Below are 13,453 nucleotides of genomic sequence, written 5' to 3'. Positions count from 1 at the left end.
ATAGCCCTGGATTTATGGCTCCGTCACCACTTTTTTCTCTTACGGGTGTCTGCGTCACTGATGAGTGTTTTTGGAATTCCAGATTCAGATGGCTCTAAGCACTATGGGACTCAACATCTGAGGTCATCAGTGCCCTAGACTTGGAACTACTTAAACCTAACTAACCTAAGGACTTCACACATATCCATGCCCGAGGCAGAATTCGAACATGCGACCGTAGCAGGCTCGGTTCCGGACTGAAGCGCCTAGAACCGCTCGTCTACATCGGTTGGCTTGGAATTCCAGCTCGCCCTCCATTTCCCAGCGTAAGGAGCTCCCTTTGCGTTGTTTTGTTGCTGACTGGGTTCTCGAGAGTGACATTCAGTTCTGCAGCAACTTTTCCAGCTGTTGTCGTCTTAGTTTTCGTCACAGTCCTCTTCAGTCATCGTCTATGACGATCACTTAATACACATTTTCGACCACGTTGTGACTTAGCGGATGGTGTTTTTCCTATTTTCCTGTGTGCAGTAGAAATCTGCGATACAGTGCGTCTTGAAGCACCAAACACTGCGGCTGCCTTGGTTACGGAAAAACCAACCATAGTTGCCGTTTGTGTTCAGCTGTAACAGTGCAATCCGTAGGCTTGGCTAGCACTGCATTTATGTCCAAGCATGCATCCTTGCGGTGTTTTCATATTTTTGTCCAACCCCTCCAAATCTCGCCTTTTCGAATACAGTCGCATACTTATGATTATCATGCTACGTTTGTGCTATCGAGTCGCAGTTCGCACATCACCTACCTGACACTTTTAATCTGCAGCTGCGAAAACAAGACGTCGAATTCCCTTTATATATGAATCGTAAACGCGGTGACCGGTAGACAATTAGCAGAATGTGGTGTGTATTGCATTTGCCAACTTTCTATGATTAATCCAAGTAATACTTTAATAAATTGCCAATTCAATATGTAACACGTATCAGCAGACCTCACTAAATCTTGATAATAACTTCGTCCAAATGCCCCCCTTTTCCTTGGATGCACAGCTGAAAGCGAACAGGCAAGGCTTTCATAATGAAACTTAATAAGAGAAGATCCTGCGGAATGGCGTTCGTTTCACGACGAACGGAAATTTTAAGTTCGTCAGTTATCTGAATGCGACAGTCGTAGACCCTGGCTATGACATAACTCTGGAGGAAGTAATCCGGAGCTCTTAAATCTGGAGGACAGGATGCTCACATCACGTAGCAGAAGCGGGATATAACACGCCTTGGAAAGTTTGGAGTGTAAGTGCACTGACCACCTACCTAATAGCCGGTATGTTCACCTTTGTCAAGGCTAATAGCGGCACCGCGTCGTGGCATGGAAGCAATGAAGCCTTGGTAGGTCGCTGGAGGGAGTTGGAACCACATCTGCACACTTAAGTCACCTAATTCCCGTTCCCGCAGATTCTGGTGAGGGAGGCGATGAGCTCTACGCCACGTTCAATCACATCTCAGGTATGTGCGATCGGATTCACAGATCTGGCGAATTGGGCGGCCAGCACATCAATTGGAATTCTCCATTGTTTCCATGAACCACTCCACCACACTCCTGGCCTTGTGACATGGCACATTATCTTGTTGAAAGACGCCACTGCTGTCGGGAAACGTAAACGTCACGAAAGGGCTGTACGATACCCCTTGGCCGCCATGGTGTCTTGCACGAGCTCCGCAGCACCCATGAATTCCCACGTGAATGTTGCCCAGAGCATAATGGAGCTGCCGCCAGTTTGTCTCAGTCCCACAATACAGATGTCAAGGTGTTATTCCCCTGGTTCAAAAATGGCTCTGAGCACTATGGGGCTTAACATCTGAGGTCATCAGTCGCCTAGATCTTAGAACTACTTAAACCTAACTAACCTAAGGACATCACAAACATCCATGCCCGAGGCAGGATTCGAACCTGCGACCGTAGTGTTCCCCTGGAAGACGACGGATTCGCGCCCTCCCATCTTCATGAAGTAGATGGTATTGGGATTTATCAGACAATGGAACGCTCTGCCAGTGCGCCAGCGTCCAGTGCCGATGGTCACGTGGCCATTTCAGTCGTAGTTGCCGATGTCTTGGAATTAACATTGGCACATGCATGGGTCGTCGGCTGTGGAGGCCCATCGTAGGAGTTTTCGGTGCACTGAGAGTTCAAACACGCTTGTACTACGCCCATCATTAAAGTCTGATGTTAGTTCCACCACAGTTCGCCGCCTGTCCTGTTTTACGAGCCTGTCCAGCCTAGAACATCCGACACCTGTAATCAGTGTTAGCCACCCAACCCCACGTCATCTGGACGTTGTTTCACCATGGTTTCGTAGCGTGTTGAAGACACTCAACACCCAGACAAGTCGTGCAGTTTCCCAAACGCCTCTGCCGTACCTCAGAGTCATGAAAATCTCCCCTCGGTCAAACTTCGATAGACTGCGCGCCTTCCCCATTCTACACATGGACAGCACGCTCACTGATGCTAATTGAGCAGTGCGAGTGTCTGACTAGCAGTCATTCCTCCGCCAAGTGACGCTGCTATCGCCTGGCCGGGTTTACTTCGATGGTGGGTTGGTGGTCACAATGTTCTTGTTGATCGGTGTGTATACTCATCATGTACCTAGGCTCACCTGAGCAGGCTCTCTGTTTACACGTTCCTCGTTCGGTAGATAAATGCGTGTTATAGGCTCGAGAAACGTGTCTCTACTGTAGCGCCAGATCGTGCCTACCGAGAGTACCTTGGGCCAAAAAAATTATCGGCTGGTATGTCCCGCTCCGCGCATGCGCAGTGCTACGACGCAGCCACTGTGTTTACGGTGTGCTGCGCCGTTAGCAGACACTCGGCGGCTTCATGGTCCAGGGCGCTCCGAGGGCCGTCCTTGCGCAATGGTACAGTTACCTCGCACCGGGACGCCTTCAGCTGCCCTCCTGATTTGCAGCTGCTCTCAGGTTCAGGCCCGCTGTCCCCAGCAGGCGCGCAACGTATTCACAAGTAAAGCAGTCGTCAACCATGGTGCGTTATGAGTGGTCGTATCGAACGTTATATGCCTGTGCCCTTCTCAGACTTCTCAATCCGTTCACCTAGTTTATAGTTACCCCTAGTCTACATGAACGCACGGCGTCTGTTCTTTCGGAAAGAACGGACACCACGTTTCATATAACTAATTCGGCTCGATGGGCTATGAATCCAAAACCGTCAGTACAGATGCACATTTACGTTCGACCTCCAGCAAGGATCTAAAATTAGCGAGCACAGAAGACATGGACGGGGACCGCGAATAAGTAGTGGCGCTAGGTAGGAATATGGGTTGTCTGAGGAGCGTGCCGAGATAATCTACGCATTTCCGATTAACATTGCGTCGAGGTGGCGCAGCGTTTAACGCAACTGCCTAGTAAGCAGGAGGTCCTGGGTTCGGGTCCTGATCCGATACACACTTTCTCTCCCGATGCAGCTGTCAAACTTCAATTTATATAATATATACCGTTTAATTTGAAATCCGAGCCACACTGCACTTCGACATTTTCGTGGCACAAGAGAAGACTGTGGTGAAAATCATGTGAAATGACCAAGTAAAATAGATACAAGGAGAATGATTAGGGTTTAAAGTGCTATCGTTGACTAGGTACTGCAGACGGAGCATAAGTTCGGGTTGGGGAAGAAATGATATCGGCCACAATCTTCTGGAAGGAACCATAGCGGAGATAGGAGCCCGACCCTTTGTGCCTGCAGTCCTAGGTCTGTCCTTGAATTTACACTTACCATAGTCGACCCATAGCGGTGCTAATTGCTATCATGAATGTCCTTATTCCGCTTTTCAGTGAATTTGTCTCGAACAGGTTATTTCTCAGGAGGACTGCAGAGAAACTGCTTGTTCAGATTAACAAAATTGAAATGGCTCTAAGCAGTATGAGACTGAACATCTGAGGTCATCAGTCCCCTAGACTTACAACTACTTAAACGTAACTAACCGAAGGACGTCACAAACATCCATGCCCGAGGCACGATTCGAAGCTGGGGCCGTAGCAGCCGCGTGGTTCCGGACCGAAGCGCCATGGACCGCTCGGCCACAGCGGCCGGCTCGGATTAACAGTGTTCTTGATAGTCCGCATTGGGGAGCCCAATCAGCAGGACCAAGACGACTCATTATCACAGGGGGCTCTCGTCTAAACTGATGATAATGCTTCGCGGTGGTGACGAGGAAGGTCATTGAGCATCAAAAAGCGTTCAACCCACCCTCAGTTTAGCTGTACTGTTTAGACTTTACCATGTACACGGTGAACCCGTACTCCACCGACAAAATCTCATATTTTGTTCAGGAATATTTTCTAAATATGATTTTATAAGGTAACCGTGATCTCCGTTGGATCGTTTCTGAGTAAAAATGTCATGATTGTTTGGTTTATTGCTCCAGATACTTTTAATCCTTTGAAAACACCTCCACAACAGTGAAAACGTCTATAGAGTGTAATGCAACAGCGCTCAGACCAAACAAGTAGACATTGTGTTCAGTCTGTTCTGTCAGCGACAAACGCAGTCTATCAGTTTAAAACTTCTGCACTGAGATGTCGTTGTCGTTATATGCGGTTTTTAAAAAAGTATCAGACATTCTGAGAGGTGATAGTAACAATCAAAACAAGAAAGAAACATCAATAAACACGGGCTCTAAAATGCATATCTGTAGAGCCATGAGCACTTGTTCATCTTAGATACTGCGATGACAGCAAAGATGAAAAAGTGCTTGTAGCTCTTCAATTATGCATTTTAGAGACATGATTGCTGTACCTTTTTGTCTTTCTTTGGTCCATACTGCCTCCTCCAAAGATATGGAAAGGAGGGAGCTTTCCGTACAAGAGCTATGTTTCACATTACCGAAATAAGCAATTGCTCATAACTCTTAAGATGTGCATTTTAGAGCCCATGTTTTTCTTGTTTTCATGGTTATTACCAACTCTCAAAATATTCCACATTTTATTTAACACACTGTGCAAAGTTAGTCACTGAGTTTGTTTCCCACCTTGGGGAGGAACCATCGGAGATAAACCAGGAACTGCATCGAAAAACCAAAAGAGACCATGATTCGTCACGTAATGGCTCTGAGCACTATGGGACTTAACATCTGTGGTCATCAGTCCCCTAGAACTTAGAACTACTTAAACCTAACTAACCTAAGGACATCACACACATCCATGCCCGAGGCAGGATTCGAACCTGCGACCGTAGCAGTCGCGCGGTTCCGGACTGCGCGCCTAGAACCGCTAGACCACCGCGGCCGGCAAAATAGTTCAAATGGCTCTGAGCACTATGGGACTCAACTGCTGAGGTCATTAGTCCCCTAGAACTTAGAACTAGTTAAACCTAACTAACCTAAGGACATCACACACATCCATGCCCGAGGCAGGATTCGAACCTGCGACCGTAGCGGTCTTGCGGTTCCAGACTGCAGCGCCTTTAACCGCACGGCCACTTCGGCCGGCGTCACGTAATGCTGAATACAGGTTTATCTCTGACTGGTAACATCGTTCTCGATTGAAAGTATTTGATCGGTACCCTATTCACACAAAAACGGCGTCCATTTTTTATAATTGTGATAAACAATTTTCAGTGTCCCTGAACAGCTTCCGAAATTTACTCTGTTGAGACCAGTTTTACCTTATATATAAGCGGTTACTGCACCTGGTACTCCTGTTTGTTGGATTCGTATAGGGGAAAATGACCATGGTACTCCAGGAGCACTTACGAAATATTCATCGGCTGTGAACCGAAACTGTACTTGGAATTAACATCGATCCAAAGTTCCCGATTTTACTTAAGCGAGACAGAGGTATGTTAAAAACAACTTTCCACAAAATGGCTCTGAGCACTATGGGACTCAACTGCTGAGGTCATCAGTCCCCTAGAACTTAGAACTACTTAAACCTAACTAACCTAAGGACATCACACACATCCATGCCCGAGGCAGGATTCGAACCTGCGACCGTAGTGGTAGCGCGGTTCCAGACTGTAGCGCCTAGAACCGCTCGGCCACTTCGGCCGGCAACTTTCCACATTTCGCTGGACAGTCGACTGTGGCTCTTACACAAGAAGGAGGGCTACCTTGATTGCTCTACTTTCCTAATACGGAGGAACGAGGAATACATGTGATACCTTGTTTTGCTATAGTGGTTGGACACTAAGCAAGAAAATAGCGCAGCCTATTCTAAGTCTATGAAAATTCCTGTACGTACTGGTAAGTGGGTTCACTTGTATACTATTATATTCCTCCGGCCTTTCTCCAAAACGATTAAGTTCCAGGATGATTCCTTTGAAAATGACAAGTGCTCCGCCGCTAATGACATCATACTCGACGGGACGTTAAATTAACTTCTTTCCTTCCTTGATACGAATGCGTGGTGTATGTTTTTTTGATCATGTCCGAAAGAACACACACCACCCGGAACCCACAGCTGTGGCACATTGTCTGTAAACTGAAGGTGGAGGGGGAGAAGGGAAAGGAAAGGGACTGTTGATGTCCGCTGCTTCGGGACCTAACGCGGGATCAGCGGCGACGAGTAAAGATGTGTGCTGGACCAGGATTCGAGCACAGGATTTCCTGCTTAGTCGGCAGTTGTGTTAAGCACTGCGCCACCTAAACACAGTGTTTATCGCCCCTGCACGGACTGTCTCTGCACGCCTCTCGGCCGACCCACATTTCCACGAAGCGCCAAGTATCCTCTATCCCTGCCCTTGTCCTCCATGCTCACTACTTTGGGATTCTCGCAGGTCAGACGTGATCGTGCATCCGCACTGAAGAAGACGGATTCGTTTCCCATCAAGGCAAATCAATTGTATGAATGTGTGGTGTCTGGTCTTTCGTACATGTCCGCGAGCATGGGGGACGTAGAAGGGTATTACGGATAGGTGGCGCTAGATGGAAGTGTGGGGTCAACTGGGGGCCCTGCCGAGATAGTTCACGGAGGTGCACTGAACACTTGTGTTCTGGTGGCGTGTTGGTTAGCACAACTGCCTAGTAAACCGGAGTTCTCGGGTTCGAATTCCAGTCCAGCGCACATTTTCACTCGCTGCCGCTGACTGCGTCAAGTCCGATACAGCCGACATCACTAGTAACTTTCCTTTCCTTTGTCCCCCCGCCACTTTCAATTTGCTTATGATTCTTTCCTTCCGTTTTCCCCTGAGAAATCATTAAATATAAAGGGCTACGCTTATTTTTTTACTGTAGTCGATGAATTTAGAAACAGCTAGTGCATTTTTCACGATTTGCTGTCACGGAACTTATGTAAATATGCAGATGAAAGTGAATGTCAAGTGACATATTTCTTTACCCACGTATTCCGTGATTTTAGCGAAAGTAAAGATATATGTTGCCAGCGGTCTTGCCGCAGTGGGAACACCGGTTCCCGTCAGATCACCGAAGTTAAACGCTGTTGGGCTGGGCTAGCACTTGGATGGGTGACCATCCAGTCTGCCGCGCGCTGTTGGCAAGCGGGATGCAATCAGCCCTTGTGAGGCAAACTGAGGAGCAACTTGATCAAGAAGTAGCGGCTCCGGTCTCTTAAACTGACATACGGCCGGGAGAGCGGCGTGCTGACCACATGCCCTTCCATATCCACATTCAGTGACACCTGTGGGCTGAGGATGACACTGCGACCGGTCGGTACCGTTGGGCCTTCCAAGGCCTGTTCGGTCGGAGTTTAGTTTAAAGATGTATGTTGCCACATTCCGGCAAAAGCAAAGAAGTCTCTTTCATTATGATGTGATTTTTTCTTCATACATTGTGCTCATGTGGGAGCGATCTAGATGGTTGTAAAACAATAAACTGGTAGCCAAGATCGCAGGAATTCTTTTTATTCCATGATTACCGGTTTCGGCGAAACTAAAGCCGCCATTATCGGATATTAGGACACATACAGGTTACAACATCAAAGCAGACAATGGTGATATTAATAGTTGCCTATAACACGCAGGCTTTACAAAATTGTCATACGTAGTACATAGGCGTCCAAGAGAGATGACATTATAAATTTTTAGTGTCTCCATCACACACTAGCGCAAGCTAGGTACTACCGCAACTCCGGCTCTGTTTTATAAAAACACGGCGCCTGTTGTAATAGCGAGATGCAGCATCTCTGAGTCACTACCGATGCCCGCTGCAGGCGGGGATTCTGCATTCCTCCATCGCGTAATCGGTACGTAGGTTCGATAATGGACGTGTTCATGCTGTTTCCGGTGTGCGAGGGTGGGAGGTGTGTCCTTAGGTCCCCGCCAAAGAGTCGAGCAGTATGGTCTAGTTGGACTGGCAAACTCAGAGGGCCCGGCGCGGCCACACGGGGGCGTTTGAGTTGGCAGCGTGTCACAGGCAGGGTGCTACGCCAGTACAACAGGAGCTAGGGGAGGGTTGGGCACTGGGAGTGATTCGGTATGCATCGGCTGCCACATAGTGGTCTATTCTGCTCACTTTGAACAGGTCAGTGGGCGGCCCAGGATTGTGATTCTCGGCACGTTGCGTGGTTGTCGTGATATCAGGCGCTCGGATAGGAGGCGGTAGTAGGGGCGGGAGCGCTGGTTTCGGTGGCGGACCACGATCTCGTGACCGTCTGCAACGCCGAACACCTGACGGCCCCTGTGGCCTATGTCGACCCCTTGGTGCCATTAGAATGCGAACGCCTAGACACAGGCACCCTACGTATAACTGTATCTATGCTTAAGTTGGACACGGGCACAAAAGGTCGAGCAGGTTTCGACGTATGCATTCGTGCGATATTTTGGCCGGACTGGTGCCGTTGACGGGATTGGATCCGTACGTGGCGAGGAAGCTGCGGAGCGCTTCCTCCGTCGACGTCATCAGCAAAACCTCACGTATCTGAGCTTTAAACGTCCTGAAATCCAGCCGGCCGAAGTGGCCGTGCGATTAAAGGCGCTGCAGTCTGGAACGGCAAGACCGCTACGGTCGCAGGTTCGAATCCTGCCTCGGGCATGGATGTTTGTAATGTCCTTAGGTTAGTTAGGTTTAACTAGTTCTAAGTTCTAGGGGACTAATGACCTCAGCAGTTGAGTCCCATAGTGCTCAGAGCCATTTGAACCATTTTCGTCCTGAAATCCACTCGGCTTCTGCGTTGGTGGGAGGTGGAACGGGGCAGTAGTCAGGTGCTCAGTGCCTTTGGAGAATCAGGAAAACTGTGTGTGTGTGTGTGTGTGTGTGACGGTCCTTCGATTGAAAAGAGTGTACAGAGTACATGGACAGTAGCATGAGTGGTCGTTCATGACATCCTTGCCACAAAGGAGAAGTTGGAGAGAGCGCGTATCACCGGCAGCCACATAGGTCCCTGAAGTGTGTACTCTCTCCCGTGGGCGGTCTGAGTGTGACCGTGGAGAGAAACGTTGTACTGTGGCCGCCTGGTTTCGGGAGCAGGCGCCACAGGAGCGGCACATGTCACTGGGCAATGTCTCCATACGCGTCGTCTATGGGCATTAGTGTTATTCACTACCCGGGACGAAATTTGTGTAGCCTATCTGTCTGCTTCTAGAGCGAATCTCATATGCAATTGTGAGAACGTTTTCTAAACGTTCGCGTAACATCTGTCTGAGGGGGAAGAAGTAGCTGGAGGATGTGGAGTCGGAGCGATGGCGGAATGATGAGACGGCATTCAGAGACGCAATCTGAGGCGTTGTCGTAGCGCAAAATGTTCGGTTGGTGCATAAGTTCATAGCGATTTTCCACAAATTTAAGAACCGCTACACATAACACCACTTCAGTCGTCGATAATATATCCTTCTTGGCTATTTACAAGTCTGCCAATGCTGGGGTAACTTCACGATTCCGCGACTGTAGAAATCACTTGGTTTTGAGGCGGAGGACTCGTCGTGCCATTTTCAGAGCGTATTTTCATCTGGAAAGGAAGTTCCTTGAAAGCTGTTCGATACAGAGCGAAAATGGTGAAAATCTGAGGGCGCAAAAACAGATGAATAACGTGGGTGCGGAACGATTTTCCAACCCAACTCCTGTGTAATGTTTTCTGTCAGTCTAGCAGAATGCGGGCGTTAGTTATCATGGAATAGCATTATTTCACACAGTCTTTCTGGTCGTTGTTCTTGGAAAGCGTCTGCAAGACGTCTCAGTTGTCAACAATAAATGCCAGCAGTGGTGGTTATATCTCGGATAAACAGTTCGTAGTACACCACACAGTCACAGTTGCACCAAATGAGTAACATTATTCGGGGTGTATCAGAAAGAATCATCCGATGCGGCACGTCTCTATTTCTGAAGCTAAGAAATATATACAATGAATTTTGTTTTCTGATGAACAGGAAACTCAAAAAGTTTTTTTTCATACATTTTTATAGGTGTTTAATATGCCCTCACTGAGATGCTCGGCATATGTCAACGCGGTATTCAAATTGTTCCCACACTGCAGCGAACATGTTTTGAGTTAAAGCTTCCACAGCTGCTTATATCATATGTCTCAGTTCATTCATTGTTGTTGGTAACGGTGACACACGAACAGAGTCTTTTATACGCCCCGAGAAGAAATAATCACATACAGTCAGGTCTGGTGACCTTGGAGGCCAGTAATGTAAGGTTGAATCATGTAGTCCAGTGCCACCGATCCTTCGTTCAGTAATCCTTTCATTTAAAAATTCCTGGACTTCCAGATGCCAGTGTGGAAGTGCCCCATCCCGTTGGTAAATGAAGTCGTGCGAATCAGTCTCCGACTGTGAGAAAAGAGAATTCTCAAGCAAATCGAGATATGTGCTTCCTGTAACAGTATTCTCGGGAAAGAAAAATGGACCATACACCTTTTCCCGTGAAACTGCTCAAAACACATTAAATGTTGGAGAGTCCCTCTCATTTTGTACAACTTCACGTGGTTGTTCTGTACTCCGTATTCTCACATTATGACGGTTGACCTTTCCATTTAAATGGAATGTTGACTCGTCACTAGACACCAAGCGTGGAATAAATCCGTCATCCTCCATCTTGACAAGAATGAAATTACGGAACTGCACACTTTATTGTTTGACACCTTCACGAAGAACTTGCAGTAGCTGAATGTGTATGGTGTCATGTGTAAACGTCGACGCAACACGTGTCAGAAGTACATCGGGGGGCTTGTTGAGTTGTCGAGCTGCGCGGGGAACGGATTTCTGCGGACTCCTTGTGAAACTATGACGAATGCATTCGACGTCTGTGTCAGACACTCGGGGACAGCCCGGCGATTTGCCCTTACACAAACAACCTGTTTCTCGGAATTGTTCATGCCATCGTCTAATGCTCTGTGCTGTAGGAAGACCCACATCATACCTAGTACGAAAGTCACGCTAAATAATTATTACTGCCCCACACTGGGCAAATGTAGAACACCAAACGATTTCTGTTGTCCCGACACCATTGTTCCAAGAACTGAAGTGGGCGCACACTGCTCCTGCCTAGCGGAAACCATATAGAACCCGAGAGTCTGTTCTTCCTAACAGTACGTTGTCCACGCACATCTCAAATAACATGACAGTTATGATTATTTGGCATCGGATGATTCTTTTTGATACATCCTGTATTTTGGTGGATATCTTTGTATGGGAAGCTGCTGCTTTCTTTGGGCTCAGGCTTTCTATTACTTTCCTTATTTTAGTATAAAGACACCAAAAAATGGCTCTGAGCACTATGGGACTTAACTGCTGTGGTCATCAGTCCCCTAGAACTTAGAACTACTTATACCTAACTAACCTAAGGACATCACACACATCCATGCCCGAGGCAGGATTCGAACCTGCGACCGTAGCGGTCACGCGGCTCCAGGCTGTTGCGCCTAGAACCGCACGGCCACTCCGGCCGGCTATAAAGACACCATTTCCCGTCACCAGTAACGATGCAAGATAGGAATGTTCGGCGTTATTCGCGTGCTAATTGATGACGAGCGAGCAGAGATGCACTTATGACCACCCGCGGATCTTTGTCAAGCGGGTCATTGTGGCCGAGCTGTTCTAGGCGCTTCAGTCCGGAACCGCGTTTTTGCTACGGTCGCAGGTTCGAATCCTACCTCGGGAATGTTTGTCTGTGATGTCCTTAGGTTAGTTAGGTTCAAGTAGTTCTAAGTCTAGGGGAATGATGACCTCCGATGTTAAGTCCCATAGTGCTCGGAGCCATTTGAACCACTTTTGGATTTTTGTCATTTTGCCTTGGAGCATGCGGTACCCATACACCCGATCTTTGGACCTTCCCTGTTACATACAAATGTCGTATAGTGGTGGAATTATCATTGTTCATTACATTTGTTAGTTCTTGAGAACAGTGAAATGGATCATTGTGGATTAATGAATTTGAAGGATCGTCATCAAAACCCGAAGGTCTCCCTGAACCTGGAGAGTCACTAATGTCAGAACGATTCTCCTTAAAACGGGAAAACCACCTTCTTGCCGTGCTCTGTGCAATGGCGTTATCCGCATAGACGGACTGCGGAACAAATGTTCCTGGCTGCCTCTACTGCTGTCACTCCTCTGTTAAACACAAACGGAAAATTATGTCGAAAATATTTAGATTTCTGCACTTGGTTCTCCATTTTCTAGCCTCCACGGTTCCACTTATTACCTCCAAATGATAAAATGGCAATAAGTAAACTGAAACAGCTACAGTAAACTACAAATAACAAATGACAGTCTCTAAATAAACCCATAGCAACCGGAATACCAACATGCAAGAAAAAACGCTACGAACCTGTGTACCAACCTAACAGTTACGAAATCACGGGTCTACTTTGTCTGATAAGCGCTTTGGCCTTTCCTACGGCACTGCCGACAAGACTTCGTGCAGAGCTGGGTCGCGGGCCGACGATGTAGCCACCTCGCGTGCTGTCAGCGCGAAGCCGTGCAGGGTTTGTTGCACGTGCTGATCGAGCGCATGACAAACTGTTTCCTGGCGATGGAACTCTGCGTCTGTGGGAATGCTGGACAGGGCGCCTACGTTGGCGGGTCGAAACTGGATTTCGCAGTTACACCCTTTTAAAGAAAAACGCTCACCTCTGTAGACGCTGCCCTGTCCATTTCTGGAGGTTATACCTATGCCCAAAAGGGATACTAAAAAGTTGTGGTAGGTAAACAGATGGAGTTCTCTGCCAGAAAAATGCACATGAAACTTCTTTACAGTGTACATTAACGCTAAAGTCTCCTTCTCAATTTAGGATAGTTTAGTTGGGCCACTGTTAACGTTTTGCAGAAGTAGGCAATTGGTCTTTCAGAGACGTTCGACAATTTATGGGGCAAAACAACTGAAATCGCGTACTGCGACGCACCCATCACCCGGTGTACACGGTACTCCGCAGAAGCGTTGTTTTGAGACAGTCCTTAAAGCGTTGAAAAGCCTGTCGACAAGAATCCGTGCACACAAAACTGGACCCATTATGTGTGGAGCTGGTCAAGCCGGTACTCGATTTGTGTTGCTTGGGGTACAAAAATTTGCTTAAACACACTAATT

General features: G+C 47.7%; 1 protein-coding gene and 1 pseudogene across 1 annotated transcript in view; both read left to right on the top strand.

Annotated features, from left to right (window-relative positions):
• LOC126456039 (espin-like) overlaps positions 1–13,453 on the top strand; it is a 448,202-nt gene that overhangs the window by 148,820 nt on the left and 285,929 nt on the right. The window lies entirely within an intron of this gene.
• Positions 7,355–7,472, top strand: LOC126458911 (5S ribosomal RNA; annotated as a pseudogene).

The sequence above is a fragment of the Schistocerca serialis genome, chromosome 2 (genome assembly GCF_023864345.2).
Source record: "Schistocerca serialis cubense isolate TAMUIC-IGC-003099 chromosome 2, iqSchSeri2.2, whole genome shotgun sequence".
In the NCBI taxonomy this organism is placed as follows: Eukaryota; Metazoa; Arthropoda; class Insecta; order Orthoptera; family Acrididae; genus Schistocerca; species Schistocerca serialis.
The sequence above is the reverse complement of the archived record's forward strand: the minus strand, read 5'-3'. Positions and strand labels throughout refer to the sequence as shown.